The sequence below is a fragment of the Oncorhynchus gorbuscha genome, unplaced genomic scaffold (assembly GCF_021184085.1).
Source record: "Oncorhynchus gorbuscha isolate QuinsamMale2020 ecotype Even-year unplaced genomic scaffold, OgorEven_v1.0 Un_scaffold_1844, whole genome shotgun sequence".
NCBI classification, from domain to species: Eukaryota; Metazoa; Chordata; class Actinopteri; order Salmoniformes; family Salmonidae; genus Oncorhynchus; species Oncorhynchus gorbuscha.
In genome coordinates this window covers 91,722-107,385 of record NW_025746511.1, presented here as the reverse complement: position 1 = coordinate 107,385, position 15,664 = coordinate 91,722, and the positions used below count along the sequence as shown (strand labels likewise).

The 15,664-nt window shown below is 38.4% G+C and overlaps 17 non-coding genes across 17 annotated transcripts; all 17 read left to right on the top strand.

Annotated features, from left to right (window-relative positions):
* Window positions 1-965: 965 nt before the first annotated feature.
* Window positions 966-1,038, top strand: trnam-cau. Its single transcript has one exon. It is a non-coding gene; the product is annotated as a tRNA-Met (tRNA).
* Window positions 1,039-1,316: 278 nt separating this feature from the next.
* Window positions 1,317-1,389, top strand: trnam-cau. Its single transcript has one exon. It is a non-coding gene; the product is annotated as a tRNA-Met (tRNA).
* Window positions 1,390-2,011: 622 nt separating this feature from the next.
* On the top strand, window positions 2,012-2,084 carry trnam-cau. The gene has a single exon. It is a non-coding gene; the product is annotated as a tRNA-Met (tRNA).
* A 965-nt stretch (window positions 2,085-3,049) lies between these two features.
* On the top strand, window positions 3,050-3,122 carry trnam-cau. Its single transcript has one exon. It is a non-coding gene; the product is annotated as a tRNA-Met (tRNA).
* A 2,029-nt stretch (window positions 3,123-5,151) lies between these two features.
* On the top strand, window positions 5,152-5,224 carry trnam-cau. Its single transcript has one exon. It is a non-coding gene; the product is annotated as a tRNA-Met (tRNA).
* A 270-nt stretch (window positions 5,225-5,494) lies between these two features.
* trnam-cau lies at window positions 5,495-5,567 on the top strand. Its single transcript has one exon. It is a non-coding gene; the product is annotated as a tRNA-Met (tRNA).
* Window positions 5,568-6,182: 615 nt separating this feature from the next.
* On the top strand, window positions 6,183-6,255 carry trnam-cau. Its single transcript has one exon. It is a non-coding gene; the product is annotated as a tRNA-Met (tRNA).
* Window positions 6,256-6,957: 702 nt separating this feature from the next.
* Window positions 6,958-7,030, top strand: trnam-cau. The gene has a single exon. It is a non-coding gene; the product is annotated as a tRNA-Met (tRNA).
* A 963-nt stretch (window positions 7,031-7,993) lies between these two features.
* On the top strand, window positions 7,994-8,066 carry trnam-cau. The gene has a single exon. It is a non-coding gene; the product is annotated as a tRNA-Met (tRNA).
* A 1,335-nt stretch (window positions 8,067-9,401) lies between these two features.
* Window positions 9,402-9,474, top strand: trnam-cau. Its single transcript has one exon. It is a non-coding gene; the product is annotated as a tRNA-Met (tRNA).
* Window positions 9,475-10,438: 964 nt separating this feature from the next.
* trnam-cau lies at window positions 10,439-10,511 on the top strand. The gene has a single exon. It is a non-coding gene; the product is annotated as a tRNA-Met (tRNA).
* A 1,068-nt stretch (window positions 10,512-11,579) lies between these two features.
* trnam-cau lies at window positions 11,580-11,652 on the top strand. The gene has a single exon. It is a non-coding gene; the product is annotated as a tRNA-Met (tRNA).
* Window positions 11,653-12,624: 972 nt separating this feature from the next.
* On the top strand, window positions 12,625-12,697 carry trnam-cau. Its single transcript has one exon. It is a non-coding gene; the product is annotated as a tRNA-Met (tRNA).
* Window positions 12,698-13,362: 665 nt separating this feature from the next.
* Window positions 13,363-13,435, top strand: trnam-cau. The gene has a single exon. It is a non-coding gene; the product is annotated as a tRNA-Met (tRNA).
* Window positions 13,436-13,717: 282 nt separating this feature from the next.
* On the top strand, window positions 13,718-13,790 carry trnam-cau. The gene has a single exon. It is a non-coding gene; the product is annotated as a tRNA-Met (tRNA).
* Window positions 13,791-14,757: 967 nt separating this feature from the next.
* On the top strand, window positions 14,758-14,830 carry trnam-cau. Its single transcript has one exon. It is a non-coding gene; the product is annotated as a tRNA-Met (tRNA).
* Window positions 14,831-15,565: 735 nt separating this feature from the next.
* On the top strand, window positions 15,566-15,638 carry trnam-cau. The gene has a single exon. It is a non-coding gene; the product is annotated as a tRNA-Met (tRNA).
* Window positions 15,639-15,664: the final 26 nt, after the last annotated feature.

The window sequence follows — 15,664 nt, the reverse complement described above, 5'->3', positions numbered from 1 at the left end:
AAAAGACAGTGTTGGCTGAAGGTGAAAATGAATACACTGTCATTTTGGACTTTCACACAATACATACTTTTGTCAAGGTGGATACCACATCGTAAGGTCCATATCGATATGTATTACTTTAGAATGAAATCAATCTTTTTTTCTCAGGGGTTGTCGAATTTCAGACGATACATACATTTTGGCACGGTGGTTTCAACATCACTGTCAAAATCTGAAGTCGGTATCAATATTTTTTTCTTCATTTTGGATATTTTTGCAAAATGGTCCTCCTAAGCGCAGTAGGTAGAGCGTTAGTCTCATAATCTGAAGGTCGTTAGTTCGATCCTCACACGGGGCAGCAAATCTTTCAAAAAGACAGTGTTGGCTGAAAAGGAATTGACTGTTGTTTTGGACTTTCACACAATACATACTTTTGTCAAGGTGGATACCACATCGTAAGGTCCATATCGATATGTATTACTTTAGATTGAAATCAATCTTTTTTTCTCAGGAGTTGTCGAATTTCAGACCAGACATACATTTTGGCACGATGGTTTCTACATCACTGTAAAAATCTGAAGTTCGGGAATCGATATTTTTTTCTTCATTTTGGATATTTTTGTAAGAAGGGCCTCGTTAGCGCAGTAGGTAGTGAGTCAGTCTCATAATCTGAAGGTCGTGAGTTCGATCCTCACACGGGGCAGCAAAGCTTTCAAAAAGACATTGTTGGCTCAAAATGAAGTGAAAATGAATACACTGTTATTTTGTACTTTCACACAATACACACTTTTGTCAAGGTGGATACCACATCGTAAGGTTCATATCAATATGTATTACTTTAGAATGAAATCAATCTTTTTTTCTCAGGGGTTGTCGAATTTCAGACGATACATACATTTTGGCACGGTGGTTTCAACATCACTGTAAAAATCTGAAGTTCGGGAATCGATATTTTTTTCTTCATTTTGGATATTTTTATAAGAAGGGCCTCGTTAGCGCAGTAGGTAGCGCGTCAGTCTCATAATCTGAAGGTCGTGAGTTCGATCCTCACACGGGGCAGCAAAGCTTTTAAAAAGACAGTGTTGGCTGAAGGTGAAAATGAATTCACTGCTGTTTTGGACATTCACACAATACATACTTTTGTCAAGGTGGATACCACATCGTAAGGTCCATATCGATATGTATTACTTTAGATTGAAATCAATCTTTTTTCTCAGGAGTTGTCGAATTTCAGACCAGACATACATTTTGGCACGATGGTTTCTACATCACTGTAAAAATCTGACGTTCGGTATCGATATTTTTTTTTCTTCTTTTTGGATATTTTTACAAGAATGGCCTCGTTAGCGCAGTAGGTAGCGCGTCAGTCTCATAATCTGAAGGTCGTGAGTTCGATCCTCACATGGGGCAGCAAAGCTTTTAAAAAGACAGTGTTGGCTGAAGGTGAAAATGAATACACTGTCGTTTTGGACTTTCACACAATACATACTTTTGTCAAGGTGGATACCACATCGGAAGGTCCACATCGATATGTATTACTTTAGAATGAAATCAATCTTTTTTTCTCAGGAGTTGTCGAATTTCAGACCAGACATACATTTTGGCACGATGGTTTCTACATCACTGTAAAAATCTGACGTTCGGTATCGATATTTTTTTTTCTTCTTTTTGGATATTTTTACAAGAATGGCCTCGTTAGCGCAGTAGGTAGCGCGTCAGTCTCATAATCTGAAGGTCGTGAGTTTGATCCTCACACGGGGCAGCAAACCTTTCAAAAAGACAGTGTTGGCTGAAAAGGAATTGACTGTTGTTTTGGACTTTCACACAATACATACTTTTGTCAAGGTGGATACCACATCGTAAGGTCCATATCGATATGTATTACTTTAGAATGAAATCAATCTTTTTTCTCAGGGATTGTCGAATTTCAGACGATACATAGATTTTGGCACGGTGGTTTCAACATCACTGTAAAAATCTGCCGTTCGGGAATCTATATTTTTTTCTTCATTTTGGATATTTTACAAGAAGGGCCTCGTTAGCGCAGTAGGTAGCGCGTCAGTCTCATAATCTGAAGGTCGTGAGTTCGATCCTCACACGGGGCAGCAAACCTTTCAAAAAGACAGTGTTGGCTGAAAAGGAATTGACTGTTGTTTTGGACTTTCACACAATACATACTTTTGTCAAGGTGGATACCACATCGTAAGGTCCATATCGATATGTATTACTTTAGAATGAAATCAATCTTTTTTCTCAGGGGTTGTCGAATTTCAGACCATACATACATTTTGGCACGGTGGTTTCAACATCACTGTCAAAATCTGACGTTCGGTAGTGATATTTTTTTCTTCATTTTTTCGATATTTTGGCAAAAAGGGCCTCGTTAGCGCAGTAGGTAGTGCGTCAATATCATAATCTGAAGGTCATGAGTTTGATCCTCACACGGGGCAGCAAAGCTTTCAAAAAGACAGTGTTGGCTGAAGGTGAAAATGAATTCACTGTCATTTTGGACTTTCAAACAATACATACTTTTGTCAAGGTGGATACCACATCGTAAGGTCCATATCGATATGTATTACTTTAGAATGAAATCAATCTTTTTTTCTCAGGGGTTGTCGAATTTCAGACCAGACATACGTTTGGCACGGTGGTTTCAACATCACTGTCAAAATCTGACGTTCGGTAGTGATATTTTTTTCTTCATTTTGGATATTTTGGCAAAAAGGGCCTTGTTAGCGCAGTAGGTAGTGCATCAACATCATAATCTGAAGGTCATGAGTTCGATCCTCACACGGGGCAGCAAACCTTTCAAAAAGACAGTGTTGGCTGAAAAGGAATTGACTTTTGTTTTGGACTTTCACACAATACATACTTTTGTCAAGGTGGATACCACATCGTAAGGTCCATATCGATATGTATTACTTTAGAATGAAATCAATCTTTTTTCTCAGGGGTTGTCGAATTTCAGACGATACATACATTTTGGCACGATGGTTTCTACATCACTGTAAAAATCTGAAGTTCGGGAATCGATATTTTTTTCTTCATTTTGGATATTTTTATAAGAAGGGCCTCGTTAGCGCAGTAGGTAGCGCGTCAGTCTCATAATCTGAAGGTCGTGAGTTCGATCCTCACACGGGGCAGCAAAGCTTTCAAAAAGACAGTGTTGGCTCAAGATGAAGTGAAAATGAATACACTGTTATTTTGTACTTTCACACAATACACACTTTTGTCAAGGTGGATACCACATCGTAAGGTCCATATCAATATGTATTACTTTAGAATGAAATCAATCTTTTTTCTCAGGGGTTGTCGAATTTCAGACGATACATACATTTTGGCACGGTGGTTTCAACATCACTGTAAAAATCTGAAGTTCGGGAATCGATATTTTTTTCTTCATTTTGGATATTTTTATAAGAAGGGCCTCGTTAGCGCAGTAGGTAGCTCGTCAGTCTCATAATCTGAAGGTCGTGAGTTCGATCCTCACACGGGGCAGCAAAGCTTTTAAAAAGACAGTGTTGGCTGAAGGTGAAAATGAATTCACTGCTGTTTTGGACATTCACACAATACATACTTTTGTCAAGGTGGATACCACATCGTAAGGTCCATATCGATATGTATTACTTTAGATTGAAATCAATCTTTTTTCTCAGGAGTTGTCGAATTTCAGACCAGACATACATTTTGGCACGATGGTTTCTACATCACTGTAAAAATCTGACGTTCGGTATCGATATTTTTTTTTCTTCTTTTTGGATATTTTTACAAGAATGGCCTCGTTAGCGCAGTAGGTAGCGCGTCAGTCTCATAATCTGAAGGTCGTGAGTTTGATCCTCACACGGGGCAGCAAAGCTTTTAAAAAGACAGTGTTGGCTGAAGGTGAAAATGAATACACTGTCGTTTTGGACTTTCACACAATACATACTTTTGTCAAGGTGGATACCACATCGTAAGGTCCACATCGATATGTATTACTTTAGAATGAAATCAATCTTTTTTCTCAGGGGTTGTCGAATTTCAGACGATACATACATTTTGGCACGGTGGTTTCAACATCACTGTAAAAATCTGAAGTTCGGTATCGATATTTTTTTTTCTTCTTTTTGGATATTTTTACAAGAATGGCCTCGTTAGCGCAGTAGGTAGCGCGTCAGTCTCATAATCTGAAGGTCGTGAGTTTGATCCTCACACGGGGCAGCAAAGCTTTTAAAAAGACAGTGTTGGCTGAAGGTGAAAATGAATTGACTGTCGTTTTGGACTTTCACACAATACATACTTTTGTCAAGGTGGATACCACATCGTAAGGTCCATATCGATATGTATTACTTTAGAATGAAATCAATCTTTTTCTCAGGGATTGTCGAATTTCAGACGATACATAGATTTTGGCACGGTGGTTTCAACATCACTGTAAAAATCTGAAGTTCGGTATCTATATTTTTTTCTTCATTTTGGATATTTTTGCAAGAATGGCCTCGTTAGCGCAGTAGGTAGCGCGTTAGTCTCATAATCTGAAGGTCGTGAGTTCGATCCTCACACGGGGCAGCAAACCTTTCAAAAAGACAGTGTTGGCTGAAAAGGAATTGACTGTTGTTTTGGACTTTCACACAATACATACTTTTGTCAAGGTGGATACCACATCGTAAGGTCCATATCGATATGTATTACTTTAGAATGAAATCAATCTTTTTTTCTCAGGGGTTGTCGAATTTCAGACCATACATACATTTTGGCACGGTGGTTTCAACATCACTGTCAAAATCTGACGTTCGGTAGTGATATTTTTTTCTTCATTTTTTCGATATTTTGGCAAAAAGGGCCTCGTTAGCGCAGTAGGTAGTGCGTCAATATCATAATCTGAAGGTCATGAGTTTGATCCTCACACGGGGCAGCAAAGCTTTCAAAAAGACAGTGTTGGCTGAAGGTGAAAATGAATTCACTGTCGTTTTGGACTTTCAAACAATACATACTTTTGTCAAGGTGGATACCACATCGTAAGGTCCATATCGATATGTATTACTTTAGAATGAAATCAATCTTTTTGTCTCAGGGGTTGTCGAATTTCAGACGATACATACGTTTTGGCAAGGTGGTTTCAACATCACTGTAAAAATCTGACGTTCGGGAATTGATATTTTTTTCTTCATTTCGGGTATTTTTATAAGAAGGGCCTCGTTAGCGCAGTCGGTAGCGCGTCAGTCTCATAATCTGAAGGTCGTGAGTTCGATCCTCACACGGGGCAGCAAACCTTTCAAAAAGACAGTGTTGGCTGAAAATGAATTGACTGTTGTTTTGGACTTTCACACAATACATACTTTTGTCAAGGTGGATACCACATCGTAAGGTCCATATCGATATGTATTACTTTAGAATGAAATCAATCTTTTTTCTCAGGGATTGTCGAATTTCAGACGATACATAGATTTTGGCACGGTGGTTTCAACATCACTGTAAAAATCTGCCGTTCGGGAATCTATATTTTTTTCTTCATTTTGGATATTTTACAAGAAGGGCCTCGTTAGCGCAGTAGGTAGCGCGTCAGTCTCATAATCTGAAGGTCGTGAGTTCGATCCTCACACGGGGCAGCAAACCTTTCAAAAAGACATTGTTGGCTGAAAAGGAATTGACTGTTGTTTTGGACTTTCACACAATACATACTTTTGTCAAGGTGGATACCACATCGTAAGGTCCATATCGATATGTATTACTTTAGAATGAAATCAATCTTTTTTTATCAGGGGTTGTCGAATTTCAGACCAGACATACGTTTGGCACGGTGGTTTCAACATCACTGTCAAAATCTGACGTTCGGTAGTGATATTTTTTTCTTCATTTTGGATATTTTGGCAAAAAGGGCCTTGTTAGCGCAGTAGGTAGTGCGTCAACATCATAATCTGAAGGTCATGAGTTCGATCCTCACACGGGGCAGCAAACCTTTCAAAAAGACAGTGTTGGCTGAAAAGGAATTCACTTTTGTTTTGGACTTTCACACAATACATACTTTTGTCAAGGTGGATACCACATCGTAAGGTCCATATCGATATGTATTACTTTAGAATGAAATCAATCTTTTTTCTCAGGGGTTGTCGAATTTCAGACGATACATACATTTTGGCACGGTGGTTTCAACATCACTGTAAAAATCTGAAGTTCGGGAATCGATATTTTTTTTCTTCATTTCGGATATTTTTGCAAGATTGGCCTCGTTAGCGCAGTCGGTAGCGCGTCAGTCTCATAATCTGAAGGTCGTGAGTTCGATCCTCACACGGGGCAGCAAACCTTTCAAAAAGACAGTGTTGGCTGAAGATGAAGTGAAAATGAATTCACTCTCATTTTGGACATTCACACAATACATACTTTTGTCATCTTGGTCATGTTCTGTTGGCACCTGTGCTTTTACACCTGCATTGTTTGCTGACTTTCACACAATACATACTTTTGTCAAGGTGGATACCACATCGTAAGGTCCATATCGATATGTATTACTTTAGAATGAAATCAATCTTTTTGTCTCAGGGGTTGTCGAATTTCAGACCATACATACATTTTGGCACGGTGGTTTCAACATCACTGTAAAAATCTGAAGTTCGGTATCAATATTTTTTTTCTTTTTGGATATTTTGAAAGAAGTCCTCGTTAGCGCAGTAGGTAGCGCGTCGTCTCATAATCTGAAGTTGTGAGTTTGATTCTCACACGGGGCATCAAAACTTTTAAAAAGACAGTGTTGGCTGAAGGTGAAAATGAATACACTGTCGTTTTGGACTTTCACACAATACATACTTTTGTCAAGGTGGATACCACATCGTAAGGTCCATATCGATATGTATTACTTTAGAATGAAATCAATCTTTTTCTCAGGGATTGTCGAATTTCAGACGATACATACATTTTGGCACGGTGGTTTCAACATCACTGTAAAAATCTGAAGTTCGGGAATCGATATTTTTTCTTCATTTTGGATATTTTACAAGAAGGGCCTCGTTAGCGCAGTAGGTAGCGCGTCAGTCTCATAATCTGAAGGTCGTGAGTTCGATCCTCACACGGGGCAGCAAACCTTTCAAAAAGACATTGTTGGCTGAAAAGGAATTGACTGTTGTTTTGGACTTTCACACAATACATACTTTTGTCAAGGTGGATACCACATCGTAAGGTCCATATCGATATGTATTACTTTAGAATGAAATCAATCTTTTTTTATCAGGGGTTGTCGAATTTCAGACCAGACATACGTTTGGCACGGTGGTTTCAACATCACTGTCAAAATCTGACGTTCGGTAGTGATATTTTTTTCTTCATTTTGGATATTTTGGCAAAAAGGGCCTTGTTAGCGCAGTAGGTAGTGCGTCAACATCATAATCTGAAGGTCATGAGTTCGATCCTCACACGGGGCAGCAAACCTTTCAAAAAGACAGTGTTGGCTGAAAAGGAATTCACTGTTGTTTTGGACTTTCACACAATACATACTTTTGTCAAGGTGGATACCACATCGTAAGGTCCATATCGATATGTATTACTTTAGAATGAAATCAATCTTTTTTCTCAGGGGTTGTCGAATTTCAGACGATACATACATTTTGGCACGGTGGTTTCAACATCACTGTAAAAATCTGAAGTCGGTATCGATATTTTTTTCTTCTTTTTGGATATTTTTAAAGAAGGGCCTTGTTAGCGCAGTAGGTAGCGTATCAGTCTCATAATCTGAAGGTCGTGAGTTTGATCCTCACACGGGGCAGCAAAGCTTTCAAAAAGACAGTGTTGGCTGAAAAGGTGAAAATGAATTCACTGTCGTTTTGGACTTTCAAACAATACATACTTTTGTCAAGGTGGATACCACATCGTAAGGTCCATATCGATATGTATTACTTTAGAATGAAATCAATCTTTTTGTCTCAGGGGTTGTCGAATTTCAGACGATACATACATTTTGGCAAGGTGGTTTCAACATCACTGTAAAAATCTGACGTTCGGGAATCATATTTTTTTCTTCATTTTGGATATTTTTGCAAGAAGGGCCTCGTTAGCGCAGTAGGTAGCGCGTCAGTCTCATAATCTGAAGGTCGTGAGTTCGATCCTCACACGGGGCAGCAAACCTTTCAAAAAGACAGTGTTGGCTGAAGATGAAGTGAAAATGAATTCACTGTCATTTTGGACATTCACACAATACATACTTTTGTCAAGGTGGATACCACATCGTAACGTCCATATCGATATGTATTACTTTAGAATGAAATCAATCTTTTTGTCTCAGGGGTTGTCGAATTTCAGACCATACATACATTTTGGCACGGTGGTTTCAACATCACTGTAAAAATCTGAAGTTCGGTATCAATATTTTTTAAATTTCTTTTTGGATATTCTTGAAAGAAGTCCTCGTTAGCGCAGTAGGTAGCGCGTCAGTCTCATAATCTGAAAGTTGTGAGTTTGATTCTAACACGGGGCATCAAAACTTTTAAAAAGACAGTGTTGGCTGAAGGTGAAAATGAATACACTGTCATTTTGGACTTTCACACAATACATACTTTTGTCAAGGTGGATACCACATCGTAAGGTCCATATCGATATGTATTACTTTAGAATGAAATCAAATCTTTTTGTCTCAGGGGTTGTCGAATTTCAGACGATACATACATTTTGGCACGGTGGTTTCAACATCACTGTCAAAATCTGAAGTCGGTATCGATATTTTTTTCTTCATTTTGGATATTTTTGCAAAATGGGCCTCGTTAGCGCAGTAGGTAGAGCGTTAGTCTCATAATCTGAAGGTCGTGAGTTCGATCCACACACGGGGCAGCAAACCTTTCAAAAAGACAGTGTTGGCTGAAAAGGAATTCACTGTTGTTTTGGACTTTCACACAATCCATACTTTTGTCAAGGTGGATACCACATCGTAAGGTCCATATCGATATGTATTACTTTAGAATGAAATCAATCTTTTTTCTCTAGGGGTTGTCGAATTTCAGACGATACATACATTTTGGCACGGTGGTTTCAACATCACTGTAAAAATCTGAAGTCGGTATCGATATTTTTTTTTCTTCTTTTTGGATATTTTTACAAGAAGGGCCTTGTTAGCGCAGTAGGTAGCGTGTCAGTCTCATAATCTGAAGGTCGTGAGTTCGATCCTCACACGGGGCAGCAAAGCTTTTAAAGAGACAGTGTTGGCTGAAAAGGAAGTGAAAATGAATTCACTGTCGTTTTGGACTTTCAAACAATACATACTTTTGTCAAGGTGGATACCACATCGTAAGGTCCATATCGATATGTATTACTTTAGAATGAAATCAATCTTTTTGTCTCAGGGGTTGTCGAATTTCAGACGATACATACATTTTGGCAAGGTGGTTTCAACATCACTGTAAAAATCTGACGTTCGGGAATCGATATTTTTTTTCTTCATTTCGGATATTTTTGCAAGATTGGCCTCGTTAGCGCAGTCGGTAGCGCGTCAGTCTCATAATCTGAAGGTCGTGAGTTCGATCCTCACACGGGGCAGCAAACCTTTCAAAAAGACAGTGTTGGGTGAAAATGAATTCCCTGTCATTTTGGACATTCACACAATACATACTTTTGTCAAGGTGGATACCACATCGTAAGGTCCATATCGATATGTATTACTTTAGAATGAAATCAATCTTTTTGTCTCAGGGGTTGTCGAATTTCAGACCATACATACATTTTGGCACGGTGGTTTCAACATCAATGTAAAAATCTGAAGTTCGGTATCAATATTTTTTAAATTTCTTTTTGGATATTCTTGAAAGAAGTACTCGTTAGCGCAGTAGGTAGCGTGTCAGTCTCATAATCTGAAAGTCGTGAGTTTGATTCTAACACGGGGCATCAAACCTTTTAAAAAGACAGTGTTGGCTGAAGGTGAAAATGAATACACTGTCATTTTGGACTTTCACACAATACATACTTTTGTCAAGGTGGATACCACATCGTAAGGTCCATATCGATATGTATTACTTTAGAATGAAATCAATCTTTTTTCTCAGGGGTTGTCGAATTTCAGACGATACATACATTTTGGCACGGTGGTTTCAACATCACTGTCAAAATCTGAAGTTCGGTATCAATATTTTTTTCTTCATTTTGGATATTTTTGCAAAATGATCCTCCTAAGCGCAGTAGGTAGAGCGTTAGTCTCATAATCTGAAGGTCGTTAGTTCGATCCTCACACGGGGCAGCAAACCTTTCAAAAAGACAGTGTTGGCTGAAAAGGAATTCACTGTTGTTTTGGACTTTCACACAATACATACTTTTGTCAAGGTGGATACCACATCGTAAGGTCCATATCGATATGTATTACTTTAGAATGAAATCAATCTTTTTTCTCAGGGGTTGTCGAATTTCAGACGATACATACATTTTGGCACGGTGGTTTCAACATCACTGTAAAAATCTGAAGTTCGGGAATCGATATTTTTTCTTCATTTTGGATATTTTTATAAGAAGGGCCTCGTTAGCGCAGTAGGTAGCGCGTCAGTCTCATAATCTGAAGGTCGTGAGTTCGATCCTCACACGGGGCAGCAAACCTTTCAAAAAGACAGTGTTGGCTGAAAATGAAAATGAATTCACTGTTGTTTTGGACTTTCACACAATACATACTTTTGTCAAGGTGGATACCACATCGTAAGGTCCATATCGATATGTATTTAGAATGAAATCAATCTTTTTTCTCAGGGGTTGTCGAATTTCAGACCATACATACATTTTGGCACGGTGGTTTCAACATCACTGTCAAAATCTGACGTTCGGTAGTGATATTTTTTTCTTCATTTTGGATATTTTGGAAAAAGAAGGCCTCGTTAGCGCAGTAGGTAGTGCGTCAGTCATAATCTGAAGGTCATGAGTTCGATCCTCACACGGGGCATCAAAGCTTTCAAAAAGACAGTGTTGGCTGAAGATGAAGTGAAAATGAATTCACTGTTGTTTTGGACTTTCAAACAATACATACTTTTGTCAAGGTGGATACCACATCGTAAGGTCCATATCGATATTTATTACTTTAGAATGAAATCAATCTTTTTGTCTCAGGGGTTGTCGAATTTCAGACGATACATACATTTTGGCACGGTGGTTTTTGTCAACATCACTGATATGTGAAATCAATCTTTTTTCTTTAGGGGTTGTCGAATTTCAGACCAGACATACATTTTGGCACGGTGGTTTCAACATCACTGTCAAAATCTGAAGTCGGTATCGATATTTTTTTTTCTTCTTTTTGGATATTTTTACAAGGGCCTTGTTAGCGCAGTAGGTAGTGCGTCAGTCTCATAATCTGAAGGTCGTGAGTTCGGTCCTCACACGGGGCAGCAAAGCTTTCAAAAAGACAGTGTTGGCTCAAGATGAAGTGAAAATGAATACACTGTTATTTTGTACTTTCACACAATACACACTTTTGTCAAGGTGGATACCACATCGTAAGGTCCGTATCAATATGTATTACTTTAGAATGAAATCAATCTTTTTTCTCAGGGGTTGTCGAATTTCAGACGATACATACATTTTGGCACGGTGGTTTCAACATCACTGTAAAAATCTGAAGTTCGGGAATCGATATTTTTTTCTTCATTTTGGATATTTTTATAAGAAGGGCCTCGTTAGCGCAGTAGGTAGCGCGTCAGTCTCATAATCTGAAGGTCGTGAGTTCGATCCTCACACGGGGCAGCAAAGCTTTTAAAAAGACAGTGTTGGCTGAAGGTGAAAATGAATTCACTGCTGTTTTGGACATTCACACAATACATACTTTTGTCAAGGTGGATACCACATCGTAAGGTCCATATCGATATGTATTACTTTAGATTGAAATCAATCTTTTTTTCTCAGGAGTTGTCGAATTTCAGACCAGACATACATTTTGGCACGATGGTTTCTACATCACTGTAAAAATCTGACGTTCGGTATCGATATTTTTTCTTCTTCTTTTTGGATATTCTTGAAAGAAGTACTTGTTAGCGCAGTAGGTAGCGTGTCAGTCTCATAATCTGAAAGTCGTGAGTTTGATTCTAACACGGAGCATCAAACCTTATAAAAAGACAGTGTTGGCTGAAGGTGAAAATGAATACACTGTCATTTTGGACTTTCACACAATACATACTTTTGTCAAGGTGGATTCCACATCGTAAGGTCCATATCGATATGTATTACTTTAGAATTAAATCAATCTTTTTTTCTCAGGGGTTGTCGAATTTCAGACGATACATACATTTTGGCACGGTGGTTTCAACATCACTGTCAAAATCTGAAGTCGGTATCAATATTTTTTTCTTCATTTTGGATATTTTTGCAAAATGGTCCTCCTAAGCGCAGTAGGTAGAGCGTTAGTCTCATAATCTGAAGGTCGTTAGTTCGATCCACACACGGGGCAGCAAACCTTTCAAAAAGACAGTGTTGGCTGAAAAGGAATTCACTGTTGTTTTGGACTTTCACACAATCCATACTTTTGTCAAGGTGGATACCACATCGTAAGGTCCATATCGATATGTATTACTTTAGAATGAAATCAATCTTTTTTCTCTAGGGGTTGTCGAATTTCAAACGATACATACATTTTGGCAAGGTGGTTTCAACATCACTGTAAAAATCTGAAGTTCGGGAATCGATATTTTTTTCTTCATTTTGGATATTTTTATAAGAAGGGCCTCGTTAGCGCAGTAGGTAGCGCGTCAGTCTCATAATCTGAAGGTCGTGAGTTCGATCCTCACACGGGGCAGCAAACCTTTCAAAAAGACAGTGTCGGGTGAAAATGAATTCCCTGTCGTTTTGGACATTCACACAATACATACTTTTGTCAAGGTGGATACCACATCGTAAGGTCCATATCGATATGTATTACTTTAGAATGAAATCAATCTTTTTTTCTCAGGGGTTGTCGAATTTCAGACCATACATACATTTTGGCACGGTGGTTTCAACATCACTGTCAAAATCTGACGTTCGGTAGTGATATTTTTTTCTTCATTTTGGATATTTTGGAAAAAGGGCCTCGTTAGCGCAGTAGGTAGTGCGTCAACATCATAATCTGAAGGTCATGAGTTCGATCCTCACACGGGGCATCAAAGCTTTCAAAAAGACAGTGTTGGCTGAAGATGAAGTGAAAATGAATTCACTGTTGTTTTGGACTTTCAAACAATACATACTTTTGTCAAGGTGGATACCACATCGTAAGGTCCATATCGATATTTATTACTTTAGAATGAAATCAATCTTTTTTCTCAGGGGTTGTTGTTTCACACAATCCATACTTTTGTCAAGGTGGATACCAATTTTTTTCAGACCAGACATACATTTTGGCACGGTGGTTTCAACATCACTGTAAAAATCTGAAGTTCGGGAATCGATATTTTTTTCTTCATTTTGGATATTTTTACAAGAAGGGCCTCGTTAGCGCAGTAGGTAGCGCGTCAGTCTCATAATCTGAAGGTCGTGAGTTCGATCCTCACACGGGGCAGCAAAGCTTTCAAAAAGACAGTGTTGGCTCAAGATGAAGTGAAAATGAATACACTGTTATTTTGTACTTTCACACAATACACACTTTTGTCAAGGTGGATACCACATCGTAAGGTCCATATCAATATGTATTACTTTAGAATGAAATCAATCTTTTTTCTCAGGGGTTGTCGAATTTCAGACGATACATACATTTTGGCACGGTGGTTTCAACATCACTGTAAAAATCTGAAGTTCGGGAATCGATATTTTTTTCTTCATTTTGGATATTTTTATAAGAAGGGCCTCGTTAGCGCAGTAGGTAGCGCGTCAGTCTCATAATCTGAAGGTCGTGAGTTCGATCCTCACACGGGGCAGCAAAGCTTTTAAAAAGACAGTGTTGGCTGAAGGTGAAAATGAATTCACTGCTGTTTTGGACATTCACACAATACATACTTTTGTCAAGGTGGATACCACATCGTAAGGTCCATATCGATATGTATTACTTTAGATTGAAATCAATCTTTTTTTCTCAGGAGTTGTCGAATTTCAGACCAGACATACATTTTGGCACGATGGTTTCTACATCACTGTAATCTGACGTTCGGTATCGATATTTTTTTCTTCTTTTTGGATATTTTTACAAGAAGGCCTCGTTAGCGCAGTAGGTAGCGTGTCAGTCTCATAATCTGAAGGTCGTGAGTTTGATCCTCACACGGGGCAGCAAAGCTTTTAAAAAGACAGTGTTGGCTGAAGGTGAAAATGAATACACTGTCATTTTGGACTTTCACACAATACATACTTTTGTCAAGGTGGATACCACATCGTAAGGTCCATATCGATATGTATTACTTTAGAATTAAATCAATCTTTTTTTCTCAGGGGTTGTCGAATTTCAGACGATACATACATTTTGGCACGGTGGTTTCAACATCACTGTCAAAATCTGAAGTCGGTATCAATATTTTTTTCTTCATTTTGGATATTTTTGCAAAATGATCCTCCTAAGCGCAGTAGGTAGAGCGTTAGTCTCATAATCTGAAGGTCGTTAGTTCGATCCACACACGGGGCAGCAAACCTTTCAAAAAGACAGTGTTGGCTGAAAAGGAATTCACTGTTGTTTTGGACTTTCACACAATCCATACTTTTGTCAAGGTGGATACCACATCGTAAGGTCCATATCGATATGTATTACTTTAGAATGAAATCAATCTTTTTTCTTTAGGGGTTGTCGAATTTCAAACGATACATACATTTTGGCAAGGTGGTTTCAACATCACTGTAAAAATCTGAAGTTCGGGAATCGATATTTTTTTCTTCATTTTGGATATTTTTATAAGAAGGGCCTCGTTAGCGCAGTAGGTAGCGCGTCAGTCTCATAATCTGAAGGTCGTGAGTTCGATCCTCACACGGGGCAGCAAACCTTTCAAAAAGACAGTGTTGGCTGAAAATGAATTGAATACTGTTGTTTTGGACTTTCACACAATACATACTTTTGTCAAGGTGGATACCACATCGTAAGGTCCATATCGATATGTATTACTTTAGAATGAAATCAATCTTTTTTCTCAGGGGTTGTCGAATTTCAGACCATACATACATTTTGGCACGGTGGTTTCAACATCACTGTCAAAATCTGACGTTCGGTAGTGATATTTTTTTCTTCATTTTGGATATTTTGGCAAAAAGGGCCTCGTTAGCGCAGTAGGTAGTGCGTCAACTCATAATCTGAAGGTCATGAGTTCGATCCTCACACGGGGCAGCAAAGCTTTCAAAAAGACAGTGTTGGCTGAAAAAAAAATGAATTCACTGTTGTTTTGGACTTTCACACAATACATACTTTTGTCAAGGTGGATACCACATCGTAAGGTCCATATCGATATTTATTACTTTAGAATGAAATCAATCTTTTTTTCTCAGGGGTTGTCGAATTTCAGACGATACATACATTTTGTTTCACATCCATACTTTTGGTGGATACCACATTTAAGGTCCATATCGATATGTATTACTTTAGAATGAAATCAATCTTTTTTCTCAGGGGTTGTCGAATTTCAGACCAGACATACATTTTGGCTGGTTTCAACATCACTGTCAAAATCTGAAGTTCGGTATCGATATTTTTTTCTTCATTTTGGATATTTTTACAAGGGCCTCGTTAGCGCAGTAGGTAGCGCGTCAGTCTCATAATCTGAAGGTCGTGAGTTCGATCCTCACACGGGGCAGCAAAGCTTTCAAAAAGACAGTGTTG